This window comes from Poecilia latipinna, unplaced genomic scaffold, assembly GCF_001443285.1.
Source record: "Poecilia latipinna isolate Pla-1442-1.1 unplaced genomic scaffold, P_latipinna-1.0 Scaffold653, whole genome shotgun sequence".
NCBI lineage: Eukaryota > Metazoa > Chordata > Actinopteri > Cyprinodontiformes > Poeciliidae > Poecilia > Poecilia latipinna.
Genome location: NW_015113269.1, coordinates 82,831 through 109,757, shown reverse-complemented (window position 1 = coordinate 109,757; position 26,927 = coordinate 82,831). Strand labels below are relative to the sequence as shown.

Below are 26,927 nucleotides of genomic sequence, written 5' to 3'. Positions count from 1 at the left end.
TCAACCATCAAACAGGCCAGGAACAGACTGCAATGTACAACTAGGTCTGCACAGAGGATCCATCCAGAACTTTTACAAGTCTGGCGTCGGCAGCTAGCATACTTGCAGAGCCCACACATCCTGGACACAAACTGTTTAGACTTCTACCATCAGAGATGCATATGCAAAAAAAAAAAAAGAGACACAGAGACAGTTTCTCCCCCCAAGATGTCTCTTACACCCAGAGTGATAGCAATATTGCACTATTGAAATCTGCTGTTTTAAAAAAAAATACTTAAATACTTTAAAGGCTCAGTATTAGTATTTTTCAGGCTTTCAGGCACATAGTGCCATTTTATAGCATAACCGAGTAACTCTTCTTCAGCTGTTATAAAAATACTGTATATACCAAATATAACTTAGTAATTTAATGACTTGAAATTGGGTGTCTGTGTCTTAAAAATCTCCTGCTCTTTCTGAAAGTCTGCCTTCAACAGAAATCTTCTACTAACCCTTTGACAACGTTTTTACCAGAGTGGCACTGAGAAATAGCTCGTATAATGATGCAGAGTTCCAAGTATTTATCATTTATTTATTATTTAGTATCAGCTAATTGCTGCTGGCTAGTCTAAAGGAGCTGAGTGGGTGAGTCACCGGGCAGCGCTGCTCTGTGAGGCGGAAGCTTGGAAACTGCAGCTTCAAGTAGGAGCTTCATCTTGAAAGTGGAGCTAATTTCATCCAGACATTTTGCATAGCTGAGTAGTTACCACTGAAAGTATTTCTCAAAGATGCTTGAAAGAATCAAGGTGTTATCTATGAGGGAGTACCATTAGAACATGATGTACAGCTCAAAAAATTACATTTTACAAAAATACTGTCCCTTTAAGTAATCTCATTTCAATTTACAGTTCAGCTTTGAGCTGTTCAAATAATTTCAATTTTGAATTGGAGATTTTCAGATATTGTCTAAAAAGTTGTAAAAAAAAAAAAAAACAAACAAAAAAAACACCTTTAAGCTTCAGAGCCAATAGGTAACCGAGGAGGTCTGCCATATTTTTTTACAGAATCTACAGTTGCAGAACCGTGGGGGCATCCATTCCTCTTCAAATGTGTTGCCCTGGGCGTTGAGCCAGTATAGCCCAAATCAAGAACTGCCACTACCCAACAGTCCACTCAATGGCTCCTTTCCTCCCTCCCTCTGTGTTTAGACTGTCCTGGCCCGCTTTCTTCTTCTTGCAGTCTCCCCCTATCGCTTCCATCTCATTTATGTCTCCCCTGGGAAGAGGTGGTAATGTCCGAGAGGCCCATTTCTCTCCGGCTAGGAGTGGACAGGTCCTCTCCTTCTGAATAAAAAAAAAGAGAGAGAGAGAGGAAAGGGAGGTGATTGTAAAACATGTGTCATTACAGTGTCAAAACACCAAGCAAGCACAATGACTCCATCCTCCATCTTTCGGCTGCGATGTTTTGGAGGGAATTCGTCCCCTAATTTATGGCTCATGAGATAAGGATCCCTGAACTGTGCCGGTACGCTAAAGGCCCTGGCAATGACGGATATCATACATGGGAGAGGCGGCTAATATGAATGCTAATACAGCCCATGACATACAGTAAATCGACCGCGAGTGTGGAACATATGCAGCTTAGGATAAAGTGTTTCCATGTTTCCATTGGTGGGAGATTAACCTACGATAGATTTTTATTGACATTTTAGCACCAGGGAGCAAGAGTGCGTAAAGAAGGGCATGCGGGTCGGAGGGAGATAGCTTTTACACAAATACTGTGTAAATATTAATAACAATGTTATGATCCACTTCCAGTTCTGAAACACAGGCAAAGATTGCAGAGAAGGCCATCTATACGGGCTGCCGTTCCCTTTAAAGAGAACCAGTATCGCCAAGAAAACAATATTTTCACCGTTTAGAAACTCTACTCCTACAGTGCTCCAATAGAGAATCGCAGTGGCACATTTTGTCACATCACAAGTACAAATGTCAATGTGTTTTTTTCTGAGACAGGCCAACACAAAGTGCAATATAACTGGGAAGCAGAGAGAAAATATTTGGTTTTTAAAATCTTTGAATGTGGCCAGTGAAAATTTGGTCACAGTCAGTGGGAAGATGACTTGAGCTAAATTCAAACCATTTCTGGAAGAAAACCTGTTGGAGGCAGCAAAAGGTTTGAGTCTGTGGTCCAGGTTCGCCTTCTAGTGTAAATCTACAGCCGGAAATTCATCGGAGTGGTTCAGGTCAAACCATTCCACTGAAGTTCAGACCTAAATGCATCTGTTCTGATTTTCATGTTTTGGGTACTGGGCCCTTCTGTGATTGAATATGAGACCCCTTTCAAAAGACCTGGAACCACGAATTAGGTTCACCTTCCAGTAAGATGACAATAAGCAAACAGCAAGAAATCAGCAACCAAAGTCTAAACCACCCAGCACAATTTAGGATCGGACATGAACTCAGAAAAAATGAGCAAAGATTTCGGTCTGTAGAAGTGCAAAGCGGGTGGAGATATCCTAAAATACTTGCAGAAATAACTGAAGTGAAAGATGGTTCTACAAAGTATTGACTGACAGTTGTAATTCTGGTACAAATACCTCAGAAGTCTCAGCGGTAAAAATAACTCAGCGTTGTATATTGTAACATGATTAGAAGGTTTGGATATGAGGGTTAAGCAAGTGAAAACAAGAGGGGTATTTTTGCCTTAATTTGACTAACATAGAAGGAAATCTGGGCTCTGATTAAAAACATGAGGACTATTGGAAAATAAACTCCAGACATTCACATTTACTTTATTTTTCCTGCAATATAAATGAATAACAATGTGGAGGTTTAAAGTTTTATCAAATTACATCATGAAGAACAAAGTTAAGGAAACATCTTACAAAAAAACCATGATTGTTGAAACGTTCTTGACATGCTTATTTCTAGGTAAACCTCTCTTAAAAGGAGAAATGGAAAAACGTCATATAATTTAGAGAGTTAAAGCATTCAATGATATCAGCTGCATTTTCTCCAGCACATTGACGACCTGCCATACGGTGGGTTTTAAAGTGGCAGGCGCCGCTGTCACGTTGCATCTGAAAGGGCCCATAAGACATGATTGCATCACTTTGGCTGTCATGGTGTTCATGTCATGCTAATATCTCACCCTGTATGAGCCTTACACAACCACTAACCTAAAGGCCGACATGTATAGGTTAGCAACACTAGTTGACCATAAAAGACGGGAACAGTCTTGAAAAAGAATTAGTCTTAATTGTTCCGAGAGCGGTTCAAAACCAGATAAATAATGCTCAAAAAAACGGATTTTTTTTTGTAGCTAAATTAGATTCAAGGGAACAACTAAGAATTTTGAATTAGTATGAATTACAACATTTAATTTCCAATTTCAATAAAGTATTTTTGAATTTGGACTGACTTGAAATTAAAGCTTGTAGGTTGATCCTTAATCAATTGTGCTCTCACCCTTTCTTTTCACTCTGTACATCTCAGACTTCCAGCACAAGTCAGCCTGCAGTCATCTCCAGAAATACAAAGATGACTCTGTGGTCAAGGAGCTGAGCACAGATAACTGGTGAACCGCTTCGTAGCATGTTGAGGCAGCAATTGTACCTTGAAAGCGTACAAGACAAAGGAGATGGGTGTACATTTCAAGAGAAACAGGGTTAGGCCAAACAATATTATGGGAGAAGAAGTGGATGTAGTGGAGGATAAATATTTTTGGGTTCATCTGAACGACAGACTGGACTGGAAATGCAACATTGTAGCCATGAACGCCCTTACTTCTTAAGGAATCCTAGATTTTCCAGTGTTCGCAGGAAGATGCTGCACATCTTCTGTAGGTCTGATGTGGAGAGCGTACCAGTAATCTCCTCCTCTGCCGTCATGAAGATAGAAAGCAGTTTGACGGCAGCTTGAATTATAATCATCCCACAAAAACAAAGATTTAGATTCAACTTTTTATAGAGATATTAACTTTGATGGCATTGTTTCTTCCGACCACTTGTCACAGTATTTGTGATGAAAATCCCATTAGCGGAAATTAGATGGAATTGAAAACACATTAATCTTTATCTAGAGGTATTTCCGCTGATATTATCAGCACTCCGGATCCAAAATTCCCTGACATCAGCATCCACGTTACCCCCATTAGAATCTCTTCCATTTACCTGAAGTGTCTAACCAATCAGCAGCTCTGTGGCCTGTGGTGGAGGGGGGGTAAAAAAAAAAAAAAAAGAAGCAAAGGCCTCTGGGGTTTATCTGTGGAACATTCGAGGGATCTTCATGGAGGCAGGCACAGTTTGATGGGCGAGACACACTTTAGTGCATGGTGAAGGCAGTATGACTAATGTGTGGAATGGGACATTTACATAGGAGAGGCAGGCTGTGCTCGCAGCCTCCCAGAGGTACGTACGGCTGGCCCGGCGCTGGATCTGCTGCCTGTCCTCAGGGCTCCCTCTGCCACTTCATTTCCATGCTCCATTTTAGATCAAGGCTTCTCTAATATTTCCACATTATCCAAGGAGGCAATCTAAGATTGGAATTTGATCCACTTTGAAGCGACGTGTCGTCACACACACACACACACGCACACCCCTCTTCTTTGCTTTTTAAGTTCTTTTGCGCCTGTTCGCTTTTACCTGAACATCCCTGCGTTCCTCTAGATTTACATGTCAATACTGAAAGAAACACATTTTGTTCTGTTCATTATTTTGAAATCTCTTACACATTAGGATTGATTTTGCACTTTAGTCCAAATATGTAGTAACTCACACGTGTGCCGACATTAGTGTTCCCCCCCCCCTTTTTTTTTTTACCAGTGATAAATTTAACAAAAAAAGAAAAAAAAGAAAAAAAAAACAAAGTGATTTAGTAAGCACCAGGTGGGATTCGCATTGCTTCAGGAATTGAAAATCTAGACAGAACAACAGTGGGTATTTATACACGTCTTGTGACGACTATAACTCATTCTGCGGGAAGTAATTATTTCTGACAAACCTTCTCAGCTTGAGCATTATTAGAGCGCATTACTTAGCACTCCCCTTTGTAATTGTACACGGCAAAAGCAGCAGGTCGGAGGGTAAATTAGTGGAAGGGAGAGGCGGCGGTGAGGGGAAAGTAAATCTCGTACAGGAGGCTGGAAAATAAGACGGGGGGGAAGACAACAAGAGGAAGGAGCACTGGGGGAGCCGTGGATGTGAATATTATAGACAACAACATGCATAAAACTGGATGCGGCGCAGGTCGTCTCCCTTTGGACCTGTGTTATATTGCTGTTGTTTTAATTAGGTGCTTGCGTGTGTGAAGGGCCGGCGTGTGTCTATGTGTTGTATATGACCACATGTGCGTATCTGTCAGGTTTCTGTAAGCAGAGACGAATGAGGGCTGAGAGGTAATGAGCTCCGGTCGGCGCTCAGCCGGGGCCGGCCGTCCGTCCGGGGGCGACCCGTTTCAGCTCTGCTCTGTGCTCCTTTGTCCTGTGCGAGTTTAGAAAGGATGGAGGTACCGACTTCAAAGTACTTTACTATGCTTTTACGTGTCAGGCCAACAGAAAGTAGAGACGAATTGTGCAAAGGGAAGAAAGACGAGAATACATTCTTTCTAGATTTTTGTTCATAAAGAATTTTTAAAGTGTGGCATGGATATGTATTTTACACCTCAGTTAGATGTGGGACCAAAATTGTATTTATTTATTTATTTATTTTTAATTTTCAGCTGGTGTGCTTTGTTTCATGCTGCATTGTGTCCAATCAGCCAAAAACCTGTGGCAGTGGCAGCATCATGCTGTAGGATCTGATTTGCTGCAGGAGGAACTGGTGCACTTCAGAAAATAAATGGAATCACAAGGAAGGAACATGATGCTGAAATATTGATCACAGATTTAAGGAGAAATAATTTTCTGCCACATTCACATTTCATTACAGAAGATACGACTGTCATTTTAAAATGGCAAAATTTGGATAGGCTGAAGGGACGTTGATGCTTTCCCAACACACTGTGTTGCAGAGAAGGGCTTTCTGAAAGAATTTCTCCCAGCTTTTATGCTTCAGAAGTGCGTGCATGGTTAATAACCTTGATGTTTTCCCTGAGGCTTGGAGAAAATGTGAAGAACGTCGTAGCATCTTTGCAGACAAATTCAGAGCAGTTTAGAGACACTTGGTTTGACTGTAGAGCAGGGACAATATCCACTTCTGTTTGCATTTGTCAGAGTGAATCCCTTCTTAAATGGTATTTCATAAAGTCGCATGTTATACAGATCCACATTTCCTAACAGCGCTACACGGGGAAAAACAGCAGCAGCTGTATTCTTTTACTTTATTAAACAAGCATTTACAGCCATCCGCTGAGGACAGAGGGTTAAAAAAAAAACAAAACGGTGAAGCAACTTTTTAGGTAATAAAAATACAAAATGGGCAAAAATAGCATGTTTTGGCAGGTTTATTGTTTCATCAGCTAATGTACAGAGATGCTGAATAACATTTGGCAAACTTCTAACCCTTGTAAATCCATGAATTCAATTTGTGGCAAATACGTTGCTGAGTTTTTTGAAACAACATAAAGCTTTTTGGAAGCAACTAATGTAGAAATTCATGAGAGAGTTAGCACTTCCTGGCTTTCTGTAAAAAAGAAAAGGAAAGAAAGAAAGAAATAAAGAAACTAACAAATAAATAAATAAATAAAGAAAGAAAGAAAGAAAGAAAGCAGCTAACCATAGTGTGGCCGGGCAGACTTCAAACTTCATCAGCAATCGCTTTGTGTTCCTTTAGATCAGGGGTCCCCAAACTTTTTCCTGCGAGGGCCACATAGCTGTTCCTTTCTGTGGTCGGGGGACGGTCTTAGTTTTTGCAGTAAAAAAAAACAAAGAAATTCTTGTCGACGACGGGGGGGGGGGGGGGGGACGGCGACACTTTTGGATAGATTTTTACCCAGAATGCAAATGGAAAAAACCGTGAGTGAAACGGTGACTGACGAGTATATATTCCATTGAGGGAAAGTAAGTTTCACATTTGCTCAAAAGCCCCCTGGTGGTTGAAGAAAAATCCACATATAAACCAGAAAATACAACATATGAAAAAAAACACTGAATGCTCTCTGGTATGAGCAGGCGGGCCGGATCTGGCATTGTTCAGGGGGCCGGACCAAATGACGTGGCGGGCCGGATCCGGCCCGCGGGCCGTAGTTTGGGGACCCCTGCTTTAGATCATTTTGTTATAAACTATTTATGGTCAATGTAGTCCATTAAGATTGAGTGGCGAATACTGTCACCAATGAGATGGAATAATTCCAGTAAGGAGCAATAAAAAGGGATTTGCAGGAAGTAAAGTTCTGAGGAAAAATATTCCCATTATCACAGTTTACTTCAGTTTCGCTCTCCGTGGCAGAATCGTGGTTCAGGGGTCACTGGAGTAAAATGTAAAAAAATGGAAGGCTGAAAATCCTTGGTGCTCAACACGGTTCACGATCTGGGTCAGAATTCGCCAAACTGTTTGCGAAAGCCAGGAAATCAGTTAAAATCTTGAGCTTCTCACACAAACCAGAAATGATTTTTTTTTCTTTTCTTCCTCAGTGTACTTTTCTGAATCTTTTTTGTTTCTTTTAGCGAAATCCATATTTTATAACACATCTGTGTTTTCAGTCGGTGTACTTTCGTTAGCGATATAAAAAACACACCGCCGGTCAGTATCTTCAACGTGCTCAATTCGTGACAAAACATGAATGGATTTTTGCCGTTGCAGACAAAAGATGGATGACGCGTATCGTTTACAGCTTTAAATGATCTCCAGAAGTTCTTAGCTGCTTGTCATAATTCCGCCTTTTATTTCTACTCAGACAAGCTGCCAAAACCAGACCGATACCCTGTAATAGACGGTTCGAGCGGACAAAAGGGGTGGGAGCGCTCGAGCGCCGTCTAGTCGAGCAATGAGCGACTTCCGACTTAATACCGTCCAGATGGAGGAGGTGAAGATTGACATCCACAGGAACCCACATGCTCAGATGACACTGCAAAGCACAGTGAAGTCATCCGAGGTTACTGGGGGACCACCATCTGCAACTCCATTAAACCGGACGCAAACATCTTCGATGTAATTAACGAGGCCAAACACAGGATGTACGTCCCACGTCTACTTTGGCCAAAACGTCAACATGTCACAGCCGAGCGCGCTCTAACTGCATCAACTGTACTGTCTCTGCTTTTTCTCAGCTGTGCAGGATGTGATTTAAATAGCCGCCCCGGTCTCCATCCGAGACCTGTAAGGAGATCAAAGCAAAGGAGAAAGAGAGAGAGAGAGAGAGAGAGAGAGAGAGAGAGGGGGGGAAAAAAAGGAAAACAAAAAAAGATGGCTGCCGTTCCTCCTTGCCAAGACGAGCATCTATCTGACATCTCACCTGCTGGAAGACAGTTCCGGTTCGTCAGCGCGGCTCCCACCTGCCACGACGACGCCGTCCCCTCGACGGCAATCGCCATCCTCGGCCTGCCCTGCTCAGCCGGCGGACTCCCCCCACACACAGCCCTGTCACACTTACTCCCATGAGTACACTCGCGTATACTGAATGACCCGGCTGACTCACACGAGTAAGTCAAGCTTTATTTCATATGCACTTTATCATCTTTTTCAGGCAACAGCGGCCCTGCTACATACTTGCCTTGAAACATTTCAGGGAGTTGCTTCAGCGCTGTTATTCTCCTGTAAAGGAGAAAGCACAACACCATACTGTATATGTTAGCTTAGCTGAAGGAAAAACCAGACACTACCTGCCTCCAAGTTAAGGTAACAAAGAATGTCTGTCACTGAACTAAGCAGCTTTGCCAAGATGGAGGTACCAACTATAATTTTTTCCATTCTTAAAGGGGCAGTATTACATAGGAAAACCTATGTTTTCCTGTCGCACTGTATCAATTTATAGCTGTTACCATCAGTTTTTATAGAAAGTCTGTATATGTCATATAACTTTCGGGAAATTTTGTAATTTTAGCACCTTGAAAATGGGCCCCTGTCTCTTTAAGAAAAACTTGTTCTTTCTGAAACTCCACCTTCAGGAAGTCATCAAAACATGGCTCCTCTATTATCCGTCTAACAAGCGTTGCACTGAGGAGTAGCTCGTATAAAGAGCTCAGCAGATGCGTAGTTCCACTAGGTGTTTGCTAATTGCTGCTGGCTAGTCTGAAGAAGCTGAGTGGGGCACTGGCGGGGGAAGGTGGGAGCTCGGAAGCTTGGAAAATGCAGGAGGAGCTTCGTCCTCGAAGGCGGCACTAGGTCCAGTCAGGCGTTTTGCTTGGCTGAATGGCTGCAACATGAGTTTAAAGGATTTCTCAAACATGCATGAAAGATTCGAGGTGACAATCAAGGGATGTTTTTGATGAGCGAATAACATAACATGATGTGAAGCTCAAAAAAGTTGATTTTACATAATGCTGCCCTTTTAAAACACTCTTTTCAAAACATCTCTAAGTCACTTTGACCTGTGAATCCATCAGGTATTAAGACCCTTCAAAGATGAAGGTGTGACTTGGTGTTGAGTCGACGCATAAAACACAACTTAGTGAAAAACCAGTTCAAATCTGATCTCTGGACTTTATTAAAAACAGCAGCCTGTCATAAAAACACAAGTTATCCTTATTTATTTATATGACTCTTTGAAAAATGATAAAATTAAGACACAAGTGAAGACTTAAAATAGTATTTTAACACTAACCAAGCACGTCTCAGACGCCTGTTTGTTGAAAAGTTGGCATTACAATAGATGATCACTTTAAGGAATATGCTTCTCTTCGGGTATGTGTCAGATATTTGATGAATTTCTTCTTTTGGTTATAGACATAAATGTGTTCCATGCTTTTTAGTATGCTTTCTGGGTCTTTTCATTTCTTCCGCTTCACCATTAAGTGCCCTTCATTGCAAACACACTGTACCACACAGTCCTCATCAGGTACAAGAACTGGACATATAAAACAAATTTTTAAAGAGTCTACAAAACTCTGGCTGTGGCCGAGACGAAATGGAAAAACAGAATGCCGTTCTTCACTTTTTTTTTTTTTCCAAACAAAAGGGTCATGAGAAAAACTAGCCACATCCTCTTGTTCGCCTGCTTTCCCAGGACGGATATCTTTCTTTTCATGTCAGACGTCTTCCCTCGTCATGTCTCCTTCTTTCGGGGTCACAGGTTTTATTCTCAGTATTACAGTGTTGCACAACAAGTGGAACATTGCAACAACCTAAAAAAGAAAAAAAAAATTTTTACACAAAGGAGAATTGGGAGCGCTCTTTCTCAGGGCAGCAAATGCAGGAGTTGGAATAATGAATTCTGGCAAAGAAAGATGAACACATGGAGTCAGTTGACTACTGTAATCGCCTTTTGTGCTCTAAAATACACGCATTCTCATCGCTTGAGTCAAAACATAAAGTTTCCAACAATTAACATGTTGGCGCACTTGTCTCAATCCCCTGAAGATTGAATGAAATTAGCATCGGCATGTGCAAATTTATATAAAGATGAGTGACATTTTCTCTAAGGGAGTAATAAAGGTTTCAACGTTGTGCTGATGACATTTTTTTCCTTCTCCCCCCACCCCCTAACTTGAGCGTTTGCAGAATAACGTACCAATTTAATGTGAAGGAAGTACCCTTTAGTGTGTCACTGTAAATGAGTCGAGAGGCTGCTGACAGCGACCTCTTGCCAACGGAGCACTGACACCGCGAGCGGCTCGGAGAGGGTGACGCTGCTGCGTCGCCTGGCAGAGAGGCGACGAGCAGAGCGGGTGAAGCCTCCTTGACCCCCGAGTAACGCAGTGGGTGTGACCGAGCGTGTGTGGGCTGCGGTGAGGGGCAGGGGATGAAGGCGCTAAGTGCTCCGCTTGTCCATCCCTGGCAGGTGAACTGGCAGGGGCTTCACCTTGGGGTTGGAGGGGTTGGCACTGAACACTGGCACTGGACGGGGCTTCTAATGTCTACGACCGAGTGTGTTTACGTGATCGTACAAGCGCATATACATAAGAACACATGCTCATATGTTCTTTTTCTTTGTGTGTATAGCCCTCGAAATGATGAACGCCTTGGTAGTACCATTTGGCAGATGGGGACCCACCGGCCCTTTCTTCGAGCGGGACTAACAAGCTGACGAGTGTTTGGGAGGAGGCTCGACAGGCTCAGTGCCTCCGCCTCTAAGCGGACCCCTTAACCTCGCTGACGTCTGTGAGGGGCCCTTACGAGCCTCTGAAATGGCCTTTTCTAGTCGTAAGGGTCTCGCGGTCTTGGCCCTAGAGGACCCTGCCTCTCCACCTGGCACGAGGGTATCGAAGAGGGCAGGAGGAGTCAGCAGATGCATGGCGTTCGTTTGGACAGGACGGAGAGAGGTAACACGCCAAAGCTACATCGCTACATTCCCGAGCTGACAACGGTGAGAGCTGTTCTCAGGGAGCCACTTTGACCTGTTTTTTTTTGTTGTTGTTGTTTTTTTGTCTCACGAAGAGACGATAATCCCTGCCTGCTGCAACACGTTCGTTCAATGCTGAAGTGTGTAACACCTTCTGCGCCACATTACAAGTGAATCCTGTCATTGTGGAGCTACAGATGAGCAATTTCTCTTTGCTTTGATTTAATCTTTTTCAGTGGTAGTGTGCGCGTGTGTGTGTGCCCTCGTCTGCTCAAAGTCTTGCACTTTTTTGATTCCACCTCACCATAAACACATGTATGACAAGTTTATAATTGCGGCTCCGAACCGGCGTGTTGGAGTGTGCCACATGGAGGCAGAGGAGGCCGTAATTGGCATTCCTACCTCTGTGTGCCAGCCGGTTCTCTCTCCTCCCCGTCAGAGTGAGAGTTGACAAAGAGAGCGCCAAGCGTTTCCAATCCCACATCCCTCACTACTTCTTCTTCTCCTTATTTTTTTTTCTCCTCTCTTCGCGGCCTGTGACGAGAAGAAGGCGAGATATGTGTGTGAGCGTGTGTGTTTTGGATTAGTGTCTTGCTTCACAATAAATCTTTGTTAAACAAATGCAAAGCAGATGGCACCGTGGTGTCTCCACCGTGAGGAGAGAAAGAAAAAGGGAAGGAGAGAGAGAAATGGAGAAATAAAGATGGAGAGAGAGAGGAAAAAAAAAACCACACGCCTACTGCTTATTCTTATCCTCCGCAGACACACTGATCACACACATTACACAGACGGTGACTGTGTTGAGCTGCAAAACACTTAATCCCAGAGTGGAAGCTAGAGGTGGCGTCTGAATGCTGACGGACACCCAAACACATTCTGTTCATGGGAGAGGAGAACATTTTGTTTATTTGACAGCATGCCTGTTGATATTAAATGGACGGCTTAGATCTTTTCAAGTGAGGTTCGGTGAAGTTAAGAGTTATGGTTCCCTTACCTGTGGAAGACAGAGATTGTGTCTCTGTGATTCGGTTCCTGGTATCACACCGTTACTGTGTTTACTGTTTCATTTAAAACAGAATAGCAACACTTATTCCTACTGCCTCTAAAATATTTTTGGCAAATTGATAATTACAGTCATATTTTTGCTGATTAAGATAGTATCTATTTATTTATTGTAATTTTGACTCTGGGAAATAGCCTAAAGGAAAACTTTAGAATATAGCTCCATTTAATTTAGGTTTTAAGTAAACATGCGTGAACAGAAGTATATTAAGTATTTTTTTTTTTTTAAGTCAGGCTACCTGCGGAGCTAGCAAACCTACAGCTGAATACCGAACAGCAACTTGTAGCTCGTCTGGAGTAGCTTTCAGAGATGTGGACTCAAGTCACGTGACACAGAATCAAGTCAGATTCGAGTCACAATTTAGACTTGATGAAATCAAAAAAGACTTTGGACATCAGTGATTCATTATCTCACTTCAATTCGAACCTTTTGATTTAAAAAGACTTCATATCTTATACCACACAGCAAGTGTGGAAAAGCACCGGACAGGAAATGATGGTGCCAGGCACGATATTCAGCCTGCTCTGTAAATCAAAACCACAGCGAACACCTTGTCCTGTTTCAATAAAACTTCAAAGCGAACTGAAGAAGTGTTTGACTGAGAGGAAATGCTGAAATGCTTCACAAACTGAAAATGTCCTGGGAGAATGTTTTGGTTAGCATTGCTTTAGCTACAGAGTGGACCCATGGCTATTCACAGTAACGTAACAAAACGTAGTGTAATGTAACAACAAATTATTTGTGGATTTTTCATATAGCATATCAAAACTCTTCAAAAGAAAATGTAGCTTAGGAAGCTAAAATGCGTAGATACAGTCCTACCTGACATGATGCTAATAGTGCTAGCCAAAAGCAAAGCTGCCGATCCCAGAATGCCATTTATCTCCTTTGTCCCCCAACAGTAGAGCTAAGTTAGACTGCAGATATTAGCTTCTGCGTCAGTGCTAAGACAGTTTCTATAATACATATTAATGCATACTAAGGTATGTATTTGGTGTCTGAACAACTAAAATAGGAAGTCTAAGTGTTTTTAGAAAGGGTCTCAAGTATTTGTGGATTTTGCTATGGTCTCTGAATACCAACTGTACTCACAATCTGCTTATTTTGAGATCTGTTGTAGTTAATGTAAATGAAATCGAGCCCTGCTGGCACTGCATATGGTGGCGTTTTTTTTTTTTTTTTTTTTTTCTAAAACCAATGCGCAGTTTATACTTTCAAAAAAAAAAAGGGGAAAATATATTCTTATCCTGATATCTGGTGTAGTGTATCTGGCCTTGTTTGTTAAGGCATTAAAAGTAATGAAGTTAATTAAATTGAATTTCTGCTAACTGTAACAGTGCTAATTACGCTTTATAATCATAAATTAGAATGGTTAAGGGCCCCCAAAAAAACAATTTTTATAATAAAGAGCCTTTTGTATTTTCGAAACTAATTTAAGAATTTGTTCATCCCTCCAAACTTTTGACTCTATCTCAAAACTTTGACTTTTGAACAGAAAGTTTGTATCCCACCATATGAACACATTCAGTTAACGTTTCCAATGGGCAAAATCAGTTAAAACTGAGGCCTGCGTCTCACCAGCCATTAATTAGCCTGACACCACAGTGAGGATTTCTCCACGAACTCATGACAACACAGCATATTTACAGAACGGATAAAAGAACTACTACTGATAACGTCACAAAGCCTCATTTCAAAAACATCCAGACCATCCCTTTAATGAGGGAGCTGACATTATTTGCCCCAACGTGCATGAAGAAAACGTGACCGTGCTGTGGAGCGCATTAGAGGAAAGGTAAGAGGACACGGAGGGCTCTGTTGTGCCTCTACCCTTTCATGTAGAAGTGGCCTTTTCCGCATGAGGCCTGGCCGCGCTCGGCCCCGGCTGTCGCTGATCGTTATGGATCCCCTTTCAAGAGCCCGTGTGTTCCCCTGACACAAAAGAACGGGGAGGCCCCTGGGCGATGCTGCGCACTACAAGACGGGCCGCGTGGCGAGACTGATTTGCTCGTCAGGAAAGCGGCTCAGCGGAAATCCGGTGACCGTTGTCCAGATCAGACAAGTCTCACCGACGGCGGGGAGGGCCGCGGTTTGGACTCGGGGCAAATGCCAAAAACTCTACTGTTTATGCTTCTCGTTGAGTTATTTGTTTATTTATTTATTTGCTCATTATAATATTCAACCTGACATCGTGTCCGGCTGGCCCCGCGAAACCTCTGCGAGGAATCATGGGATGCGCATTTAAAAACCACGAGCGGCACAGGGCTCTGCAGTAATCGTGATGATAGGTGACAGTGTTACTGAGCCACACATCATCGCCAATGACAGCGGTCCAGTGTGTGTGTGTGTGTGTGTGTGTGTGTGTGTGTGTATGCGTTTGCCGCGCACATGCAAAACGGCGGCGGGAAAGTGGGGACACGCTCCTTTGAATTACCTCAGCAGCGATACGGCTCGGAGATACGAGACGGATTTGAACTGCTCTGCTTTGGAGATCCATAGTATCATGCCTTCACTCACTCTGGATTGTGATTAATGGGCTTATTATTCAGGCATTCACCAGGGGACACAATTATTTACATAAATCCAGGAAGTAGCCAGCCTAATGGAAAGTGCCACGCACATGATCTTAACGTCAAGGCGCCGTTCTCTTCCTCTCGCTGAGCTGAGAATCATGGATGCCGTATATTTTTAGACCCTGTATCTGACTGGGTGGGTGGAGATTGGGGGGGTGCGTCGCATTTCACCTCAGCAGTCCCTACTCCTTTCATCTCGTCTGGAAATGGAGAGAAACCATCACTTAACTTTGCAGCTTACCACACAATTACCTGACTACCTGTTCTCACAGCAATTACGAGCCCAAGACAAATAATTAGTCTGACAAATGACTGCTGGGCAAGGCGCCCTTGTTGTGGTGGAGCCGTGTAATTTGGAGGCCCGGCTCAGAACGCACTTTGGCGGTAATTAGCAAAGACCGGTGTAACTGTGCGCCCGCCCAGTCTTACAAAACTATTTACACCCCCTTAATGCTTTTTTTTTTTTTTTTTCCAAAAATTTTCTTAAGTAAGGACCACAAACGTCAATGGATTTCGGATGATGGGTCAAGGCAAAGTGAGCATAATTGAAACAGAAAGGAAAAAGTGTACTTTTTTCTTCTTTGTCTTGGCAAACTGCGTTCATAGGAATAGCAGCTGAAATGTTTGGGTATGTCTCTAAAGGTGTAATCATGTAGAGACTAATATTTTTGTAGCTAAAGTTCTGACAGATTGTCTCTGAACGTCATTTTTAAAGACTTTTCTGGACTTTGTTTGCACATGATTAACAAATTTTATGTTTCTATGACTTCCGGTGGTAGAGGCAGAGGAATAAAGTGCCACACTTGCTAGTTAAATATTAATTGTTAGTCTTGTGTTTTTATGCTGTAAAATTAATTGCCCATTGGGACATGAACATGTACTGCTGATTTTGATGCTGGCACTTGAAAAAACATTTGTCACTGGTTTCTCAATTGGCGACTAGATGTTTTTATGACGTTTTATTTTGGCGTTTTTATGCTGCGGAGCATTTTGAATTGCCTTGTTGCAGCTCAAATGTACAATACAAACAAACTTGACTTGAATAAAGATCTGAATCTTTGACTGGGCCATTCTAACACATGAATGACATTTTCTAATCATCTCCTACTTTGTTTAAGCTGTGACGATCCCCTCCTGCCCAGTAGGTGTCTCTAGTCCTCTACATGTTTGTTCTTGTTTTTTTTTCCAGGAAGCAGGTAGATGGACTGGTAATTGCACACACCGGTAGAGGATAAAAGTGGACGACTAGCCAGTCACGGTCTGCTTGTTTGCCCTCCGGACCCGTCCGGAACGAGCAGCATTGGTCCGCACTTCTCTCTGACTGGCTGGCCTGATCTCACAGAGCGCATTTTTGTTATCAAATAAATTATTGTTTCTATAGATCCGCTCGTCTGTCTCCCTTTTTGTCCTCGCCTTCGAGATGGGCGTGACAAAGCATATTACATGAAAACCCCCAAATAAATCCACCGAGGTTTGTGGTTGCAAACGGGTGAAACAGGCAAAAGTTTAAGGGGTTAAGAACACTTCTTGTACGTGACCATCAACGTGCGCACGTCAGCGCATGTCACCGCGACTTCACGCGTCGGCCAAGGCATCGGCTCCGATCGTCGGCTTCAGAAGGCAAAGGAGTCAGGGTTGCAGAAACCTCTGCGTGTCATCCCTGATCTCCCAGCCGGTGACACCGACAGCAGCAGCCCACCTGCCAGCCTGTCAGGTCTCCCCCAGCGAGGAGGCTGACACCGTATTGTCAATGCCACAGATTGAACAGTGATCTTTTCCACAATCCCCTCTTCACTCCATCTGCAATCATCTGCAGTCTGTCTGCCACATTGCCGTGCGCTCTCTCTCTCTCTCTCCTTCCTCCGCTTGTCTTCATTCACTTCAGTTCCCCCCCTACCCCCTCCGCCACCAACCCCCCTCAGGTTGTCACATCTGACAGCGGCTTGTCAAATGCTCCTGCAGCTGCAGGTCTATCCGTCATTAAACGGCTGAGGAGGATTGGAATCGTCTCTGTCGGGGCCCTCAGGTGGTGAAGACGCGGGTCTGTAGACGAGGAGGCCCGGCTTGTCGAAGGCATCGTTACTTCCGCATCTGTCAAATTTAAGCAAAAGGCGACATGCTTAGAGAGGGGTACGAGTGGGGGGGAGAACGGGGAGAAGATAAGTTGTGTTGGCAAATTCTGGATGATAGGGGAAAGTCATAAAATCAGACCTTGTTTTCATGTGACTCAAAATAAAAACGTACAGTCAGGGGTGTAGACTGTATGCATATGCGTCACCAGATGGCCCGGGCCTTTTTAATACGAAAACAGCACCGACTTTAGTTGTTAGTACCCCTGGTGAAAATGTGCAAAACGTCTCAAAACAAATGTAGTTTCTTTTGCAGTGGCTTGACCTCACACTGGAATATCCAACATTTAAAAAAAACAAACAAACATGTTAAGCATTGCTTTCAACAAAACCAGTCATTTTTTTTAGGATTGAGGTCTAATGACCGAGAAGGCCACAGATTTAAAACCAAGTACAAAGGTTGACTTGCTTACATCTTTGTTAATCCAAAACATGTGGCCGAAAGACGACCCGTTTCCACCAGGTTGGTATTTTAAAGGGTTCTGGATATCGAACACTGTTACCAGTGTTGTGGATGTTGACAACGCTGTGGCAGAAACAGGCCCAAAGTACTACAGGTCTTCTTCCTTACCTAACAGTGGAGATGAGGTTTTATTTCACTTCACCTCTGGAGTGTTTGCTGTGAAAACTATGACACAGTCCCAGTTAAAGAACCGATATCGTTTAGTAAACTTTACATGCTTACAAGTATGATGGGCAGAAAGTCTTTGAAAATTTTTATTGCAAATCCATTTAATCTCTGACAAATTCCATCAGTTTTTCCACTCAAACATTTGTCTGTCTTTATCTTAGAAATCCTAAAATTCTTTCTAAATTTTCATTTGATTGCATATTACTTCCTGAAAATAGCACCTTTTACTCCACTTTGAAGGACTGTGGATTCAATGCATGTTTGGGCTTTTTGACTCAGATTATGGCAAATTATGAACCTCAATCAAATCAAACTAACTGCTGAGGCACATGACCACAATTTCTTACAACAAACTACGAGTACAGAACGATACTGCAAATAATCGGATCTCAAAGCAGCATATACATATACCTGCAATTCAAGCGTTGCCGGTACAAAACGTCTTTCAGCGAACAACAAGAATTTGTGTCTGAGAAATTTGTGTGCGAAGGTACAAAAAATTTACATGACTTTTGTTTTTCTGGGATGTCTGTCAAACAATAAGTTGGGATGTAAATAACTAAGTCACCTAAGGTCATCTTAGTTAACTCCAACATGCAGGCCATCCTGCTCACTATTTAAGAGTCGCAGGACAAGCAGGAGTTTTAGACTGTGGACTGAGATTTGGAAAGCAAAAAGTTATAGATGATCAATTTTAAGCTCCTAGAAACACTGAACAACTTACAAGAAATGGAGAAAAAGTTGCTGTTGTTGCACTTGTTTCGTAGAAACCAAAACTTTCACCCATGGATTTGATTAAAATCCCTCTGAATAAATAAGCGAATGGTAATATTTTTAAAGATTTCCAGTGCGACACATCGTCAGGTGTTCAGACAAATTTCTCCGCGTCCGTCCCTAGATAAACACCATTCCGTGTTTCCCAGCTCCCCCGGGGCCCGTTTAAGAACATTGACGCTCGGAAGCCAAATGGATCACAGGTGTTTTCTCCTTCACCGGGGATGAGGCTTTGCAGACCTGACCCCTCTGAAGGGGATTAAGTGTCGGTAATACGGGGCCGTGTTCCCTGCCTGGTCCTGCATGCCGCCCTGGGAGGCCACGTCTGATTCCCCTTAGCGGGTCGCCGTGGCCCCAGAGTGGTTCATGTAGACCTCCACCCAGGAGGGCAGGGAACAGCCAGGCGTTCACACACACATACACACACACAGAAGGCAGAAGCACAGGTGTGGAGTCAAACAAAACAAAAATATCCCTAATTAGGTTATTTTCTAATCTACAGAGGCAAGGAGCCTAATTACTACAAGGTGTAAATACAGACGTTTCCATATTTACCTCTCGTGAAATAACAGAATGCCGAAGAAAACAAAAAAAAGAACAGGGGAGGATCAGGGATATGTTAAACGCAACAGAGAGAGGGTAGAAGAAAAAAACAATTAACAAACAAAGCCCTCAGTTATTCTTATCATGCTATCTGATCAATCTATTTTTTGCTCCTCAGCCACTCTAATCTCTCTCCCACTCTCTCTCCCCGCATGTTGCGCCGAGAAACATTTTTGTTTTTGCACTTCACAGAAAAAAAAATAAAAACTCGCAGTCTTCTCATGCACTCCTCTTCTTTTGTCTCCGTTTCACACAACAAAGAGATAACACACCCACATGTGACAAGTCCACCCACATCCATCAAACTTCGCTCAAATCAGCCAGCAATAGGAAATGGAGAAAAAAACAAAACAAAACAAAAAAACATGCGCGCACACTCACAACCTATAGATGACTCTTTCATCAGAGAATCGGGCTGGAGCGCATCGATCACGCTCAGAGAGGCTAAACAGCGAGAGATTGAGTGCAGGGCGATGGGAATGCACGATCCGGTTAATGCATCACGGATGACTTTAGAGCACTTATTTGCACAACTTGTAGCTGCTGCTTTTTTGCGTCGCACGAAACGTCTCACCACTGAGTGAGATATGTGCTGCTTTTTGGCTGGCTTTGTCCTCATTTAGAAGATAAATGGTTTTGCTCTTCAAAACCACATCAATTGGCGTGGCCTTTGTCCTATATCAGGATGGTTTCTGTCCCCTCTCTGGTGGATAAGGTGTGTTTCTTGTAAGACATCTTCGTATTAGTCAAAGTTGCATCTATTACAGGTTAACTCTGCAGTACCTAGCGCCGTTCTCTACAACAGACTCCCTCTCCTTCTCTACTTGAGAGTTTGCTAAATAAATCCATTCTCGAAAACATCTGACAAAACTTTCCTTTGGGAGAAAGTATTTGACGGCAGTGAATTGGTCTAACAACTGTTTGGTAAGAAAACGTCTTTAGTTGGGGATGCCGATTCTCACTCCTGAGGAGTGAACTTTAAAAAGAGCAAGAAACCCAAAGCAACATTGAAGGCACACCTTCCTTCAGTAAAGGTCTATTCTCATGATTTATCAGTAAGGAGGAGACTGGATAGACACACCATCCATAGGAGAGTTTCAAGGCCAAAACCACTGCTGACCAAAATTAACACCAGAAGCGGTGAAACTCTGATGGTCTGGGGCTGCTTTGTCCTCCAAAGGACATTTGGGTTTCCATCCAATTATCATGTGAACTTTGAGCAAACTTGTAACATATTGCAAAAAAATAAAATAAAATAAAAATTAGATATATCCATCCTCTAACTTGGAGAGAATCAACCAGGTAAATCGTGATTTCGTCAGATGTTGACGTTGCACGTGACCGTAACAGGAAGCAGCAGTTACACACTAGCAGATGATTTCAGGAATGTCTTGGAATCAGGCAAGTTGTACTCGTTCTGTCAAGTCAACTAGTATTAGCGACGTGACATGCTGTCCGGAGACGTAGACAAGAAAATGCAAACACCAACAGCGGACATGGCTGATCAGCAATGTGGGGTAAATGAGTTTCCATTTCCCCTTTTTTCGGGGAGATGGAAACTGCTAAAAAAAAATATTTTTTTTTTTCTTGCAATTTTTTTATTTTTTATTTTTTGCAGAATTTGAATTATTTCAAATTCTGTTGCTTCCATCAACATTTTCAAATGCAATACTTCAAAACGCAAAGAAAACTTTAATGGAAATACAGTTATTGTCTAGCTGTAAGTCTGTGACCCTAAATTCAGCGACACTTGGGTTGCACAATAACACAATGTGTTAAGGCACACCACCACGTCCATCACTAAATAGATCAAAAATGGCTTTGGAGTGGGTGGCATAGTCAAAGTCTGATTTGAAGGATTTTGGAGGAGCAAAATGTCAAATGAGATCTGAATTTTTAAACACTTAACATCAGGTACAGAAACCCTAACAGTGACAGATCTAGTGTTAAGCTTCCCTAGGACAGGAAATAAATTGAAGTTTTCTCCGGTATTCTTAAAAAAAAATTATAAATCAAAATCTGATGCATATAGCTGTATGTGAAGAGTTTTCTCAAGTAGTGTTTGGTTTTGAATGTGTGCTATGCATGTATATGGATGGTTGTACACATATTGAAAAAGTTTGTCTGCAGAGTGACACCAAAGAAGTTTGCTGCCATCCACATGTGTGTTATCTAGGTGGAATGACCCTTTAGTGCTAGCTAAAAGCAAGAACTGCTTTAAAAAGAAAACCTGAAAGACTGTCTATTAAACACGTCACACGTTTCAAGGATTTCTGTATAAACAGACACAGCAGAGAGAGAGAGAGTGAAACAAACAAAGACATCAACCCCGCACAACAGACGACGCACCAGAAATGCAATACACCAGAAGGGAGGAAGGAAAAAGGTCAAGGTAAACTGGACCTGAGATTTAAAATGTTCATCACAATCACAGCTTGCCATCAGCTATTAAGTGTCCGGCCGCGGACAGCCACACAAATCCAGGCCTGACTGCCTCTCACAAAACCTCCTTATCTCACCTGTCCACCTGTCCCGCTCACTCGTCCATCTTCCACCCGCCGACCGCGGTGATTGCATCTTTAGCGGTGCCGGCCAAGCGACAGCTCTGCTGCACAAGCAACATAAAGTCAGCCATTAAAAGAACGCTTATTTATTATTTCTGAGACACAAGGAGACAGCAGAGAGGATTGCCTCCTCCTCTGGCCCCCGTAAGGTGATGGAGATGATGGTGAAATCAACTGTTCATTAGCAGACAGAGCAGCAGGAAGGCCCCAACTAAAGGGGTGATTTTTTTTATTTAATATTTTTGCTTAACATTATTATCTAGCTTGTGCGCAGCATATTGTTTTCTCCTGATTAATTATTTAAGCAGAAATAATCAGCAATGTAAAATTAAACATTTAAAAACAATATGTGTAAGTTTCCTCATAGGCATTATAAAGTATCACATATTATTACATATTAATATCCGCGATGTACCTATGGTCCTAAGGGATGGTTTATATTAAAGCACTTATTTTGCTGTATATTATCGTTACCGCTTCGCTGGATGTGTTAGATTTGTTAGCAATGAGTCTGCAGTTTGAAATGAGAGTTGGAAACGTATAAATCATTTGAAACAATTTGATTGTTTCATTGTTATTTTGCTTTTGATCATATGTGAAACGTGTGGCGTGCTTTTGTATTCAGACGTCTTGACTCTGATACCCTGAAAAAAAATAAAATTCAAGTGTGACCAGTTGACTAAAGACATTTTGTGAGCAAACAGAGGAAGTTTGTAGGATTACAAAATGACATCCTAAATTAGCCTGTCAGAGTTGATGATGAGCAGTATGGACAGCTAAGCCCAGATTTATTCATACTGGTATATTTAAATTTGAAATCCTTTTCATTCGACCGCTCAGATTGTTTCTGATAGAAAATAATACAATTAAGCATCGTAAAATGATTTTTTTTTTAAAATTTACTTCTGGGTGTAAATCTGTTGGAAGCTACAAAAGACTTGAAACTGGGTGGAGAGTCACGTACAGGCGGGACAACAACCCAAAGCATACAAGCGAGTCAAAGCGTGTTATTGCACTGGAATGGCTCAGTCAAAGTACTGACCTAAACCCAATTAAGAATCTGTGGTAGTCCTTGAAAAGTGATGCTTACAAATGACCTCCAACCAATCTGACCAGCCTCAAACAAAGACTTTAAGTTTTAAGTTTCAAGATGCGCAAACTGCAGAGTTATAACCTAAGAAACTTCTGACTGAGGAGGAGTAAATACTAACACTTTTTAAAACTTTATGACAACTATGCACAATTTCAGTCAAGTCAAGTTTATCTGTGTAGCACATTTCAGCAACAAGGCAGTTCAAAGTGCTTTACGTCATAAAAACATTCAGTCACGTGTGAAACAAGCAATAAACAACGTTTTTGGCAAATGTCGTTAAAATCAAACATCAAATATGTTGATCAATGTTTCACTTATTAAAAGTAAATATACACAGGTGGGTTTTTAGCCTTGATTTAAAGGAACTCGGTGTAGTCTGTTGTACATTTTCCTTTAAAAACAAAAAAACAAAAAAAAAAACACAAAAGTCTGACAAAATGAGAAAAAGTTCAATGGTTATGAAATACTTTACCAGACGCGGTTTATATAAATGTCTGTAAAAGGAATACTTTGTGTCCTAACACAAGAACAACAGTTCAATGCGCTTCAACCCAATAATGTTTCTTTTCCTTTTTTCCCCTCTTGCTAAAACTTACTTAATCTGTGTTGTCTTGTTTGGCGCCTGGGGCCCTAAAGGGCTTTAAAGTCAACGGGTGTCGTGCTACTTCCACCAGGCAGCCACCCGTCTCTGAAGCCAACACGCGTCAGCCTTATTGACGGCGGGCGCGCCACGTGCTTCCACAGACTGCGCCCTCGTCCGCCCGTGCCTCGCCTCCCTCCGTGCCGAGATCCGTCCCTACAGAACGAGGTCAAGCCTGCATAATGACCCTAACGAGTCAAGATCCACCGGATTAGATTATTTCAAGCGCTTGGCGGGGCTGCCGTTTTGACAACAAATATCCCCGAGCCAGAGGGTGATGGTCATTCCCTGGCTGCCTCTGACATTGCAAAAACAATGTGTTGATTTGGATTTCGCGTTCGGCCGCCCGTCGTGTCCACACAACTTACGGGGGGGTGAATATGTCATTCTGGCGGCGGGGGTGGAGGGGTCTGGGGTAGCGGTGCAGGTTTAGGCTACTCTCAGCCAGGCCGCTGCAGATGATGTCAGTGTGCGCAGGAGAAAATGGAGCTGACCTCTAATGCCCGGCGCTGCTACGCCGCGTTAGACTTTCCCTTCTCCAGATTTGGTAAATCTGCCGCATTTATTTCCCCCCGCTGTCCACTTTATTATGGTTCGTCTCGTGCATCGGACACGCTGCCCCATGACAGATCGCTGGCCTCTCCTTGCTCTGGTAATGCAAAGAGAAGGGGAAGGCAATAAGTGTTTGGTCGAAAAAATAAAACATATTGCTCCCACTGTCTGTCTTCCCGTTCGCGAAGCGTTTGGCGAAAGCGTCAGCCTAATCCGCCTTGTCTCCGGCTGTAATTATCAACCTCATATTTTAACCGGGCCTTTTTGCCTCTCTTCACTTACATTGTGTCTCCTTTGTGTTTCGCTTTTCTCATCGTTTTTTTTTTTTCTTTCTTTTTTTGTTCCCCATTTCTGTCTTTTGATTCCAGCGGATTGAAGAAGAACGGGTTTGATTGTCTTGCCTGAGGTAAGATTTCATAGGTTTACATATCAAAGTCTATAAATAGATAACAGCTTTTGAAAGGGAAAGTGAGGAGAAAGAGGAAAGTGTGTTTGCATGCCTGCGCGTGCTGATCTGTTTGTACGGCTTTACGTGTGCGCGCGTGCGAGTGTGTGTGAAGATGGAGAGGCTTTCCCGCTTGCATACACAGCGAGGAGAGCTTCCACCAAAACAAAAGGGATTATGGCGTTTCAAGGGTGTTGTGTTTGCTGTGTTTATTCACATAGCTCATGGGGCTGCGCAGGACCGGCAATGAATGTCAATGTCAGGGAGTGAAAATGCTGTGGCGCAAGATAAATAAGATGAACAATAAACACAGATTAAGGCAGAATATGTCACGCTATATCATACGCCTGATCCCCAAGTCTCCTGACATCGAGTAACCCTTCAATTTGTTGACACCGTTAAACAAACAAAAAACAAAAGTGATGACAGTTGCTTGCCTTGTCATAAACGGATCGTATTACTTTGGACATTTCGGTATATGGAAGCGGCACGGTTGCTTTATCCAGGCCGTGATATAAAAGAGGGGTGAGCAGAGTTATCCTGGCTCAGAGGAAAGTTTTCTAACCTTTCATAACAAGTGTCTCGACACTAAGGGTGCATTCACATCTCCCCTGTTTAGTCCGCTTCAATCAAACTCTAGCTCGTTCACCCAGAAGGTCCGGTTCGTTCAGATGTGGATGCGCAGTCGAACTGTGATGCGGACCAAAACAAGCAAACTGTGGACCACCTGAAAACCCGGGTCTCAGATTGGTTGAAGTGAACTCTAGTTCGAATGCATATGCGGGTACAAGTGGACCAGGCACTTCTCCAAAAGCAGGAAACTGACTACAGCGCAGGGAATTCTGGGTAAATACAATCAAAACAAATGCCCATGACTAATGTTAGCGGGAGAAATGGCTTGTAGTCTTTTTACCAAAGACGAGGGACATCCATCCAACCAAACATCCATCCATTATTTTACACCCTTATCCCTAGTGGGGCCAGGAGGGGTGCCGGTGTCTATCTTCAGTGATCAGCGGGCGAGAGGCGGGGTAGACCCTGGGCAGGTCGCTAGTCTATCACTGGGCAAGATAAATCCTACAACTGCTAAATCTGACAATACTCCATTTATGCTTACATGTCTTCTTCAGGGGTTTTTGTGGCATTTCCTTCAGGGGTTCTTGGTGCAGCGCCGCCACAAACAAGATGTGGAACAGGTTTTTCAAAGGATTTGACACCAGCGCTGTGTGAAAGTGAGACGTATCAACTTAAAATGTAACAAATGTTGTGATTTTGGTCCCTGATTGACTATCCAACTAAAGATGTGGTTACATGGTCTCCTGTCTTGCCATAAGTAGTAGAGTGTTGAAAATGTTGTGTTTTCCTGGTCTGTGAGGAAATGAAGGGGAAATATGTGAGCTCCTGTGCATGATTTCTGATTCTGAATAGTGCATGTGTATCTGGACTGGTGGTGTGAATCTCAGTGTTCTGCTGTGTCCAGACACCATAAAGTCAGAGATTCTTCTTCTAAAAAGAAAAATCATAATATAGGATGAACTGACCATCAGGGAATGAAAATGCAGCACTGCACACACATATTACCCATATTATTCAGAAAGTTAACCAAGCCATTACTTTCACTTCCAGTTTCAACCTTTCAAAATATTAACTGAACCGTCCACATAGTGTAGCGAAGTGTTGCATTGTGAATTGCATGGGAAGGCGATGCAGAAATGTTCCGACGTCAACGTGTATTTCATTGGCAGAATACCGAGAACTCCTGTTTCTCTGGGGATTATTTGGGGCTGTTGCCAGGGTAAGTGATATCTAGGTTTACCTTCTGAACTTTTCATACAAATTACCTGATTCTGGATGTGTGAAACATGATGGAGGGAGCTGCAGCAGGCAACTTTTACAAAAAAATATGTTTTGCATATTTGTTAAAACCGTCATTATATTCTGACATTGCTGAGACCTTCCTCCTGGCTCTGATTGGTTGTTTCTAACCAACCTGTGTATTTCTGCAGATTGCAGAAGGACCACAGGGATGAGGCAGAGAAACTCAATATTTTTCACAGATTATCCTCAAATTATCTGTCCAAACATGGTGGCAGTTTTAGCAAATCTGTGAAAAACATGAACTACCTACTGCAGCTATAATTACAAATTACAGATGATTTGCATCATAATTGCAATTTATAAAAAGTTAATAAAAACATTTCCCCTTAATTTCCTCTAAATACCACCAAAGGGAGTCCAAATAATTTGATATAAGCTGCGGATTGCCACAAATTCATTATATTTTGCTTTTCAGAGAAAAATTAATGATCTGTAAGTAAAGTTTTAATTTCTTAAATACATTTTAAAAGTACTTTTTCCCCCTCCTTTTCTTTAGAAACATGCATTTTCTTTTCAAAAAGAATAAGACATACTTAATGAACCAGTGCCACTTTTACCACAGCACGGCTGTAGTTGATAGGGGGTAACACTGAATAAACTAATTAGGCTGGAGCGCCGTGCTCTG

General features: G+C 42.5%; 1 long non-coding RNA gene across 2 annotated transcripts; it reads right to left on the bottom strand.

The window, feature by feature from the left end:
• Window positions 1-604: 604 nt before the first annotated feature.
• Window positions 605-16,105, bottom strand: LOC106954392 (uncharacterized). 2 transcript variants are annotated; one of them, XR_001426354.1, is made up of 3 exons: window positions 11,760-16,105; window positions 3,450-3,596; window positions 605-1,322 (listed from the first exon to the last, which is right to left on the bottom strand). It is a non-coding gene; the product is annotated as an uncharacterized LOC106954392 (long non-coding RNA). The 2 variants fall into 2 exon arrangements; XR_001426353.1 differs by lacking the exons at window positions 605-1,322; window positions 3,450-3,596 and adding an exon at window positions 10,097-10,200.
• Between the last annotated feature and the right edge of the window lie 10,822 nt (window positions 16,106-26,927).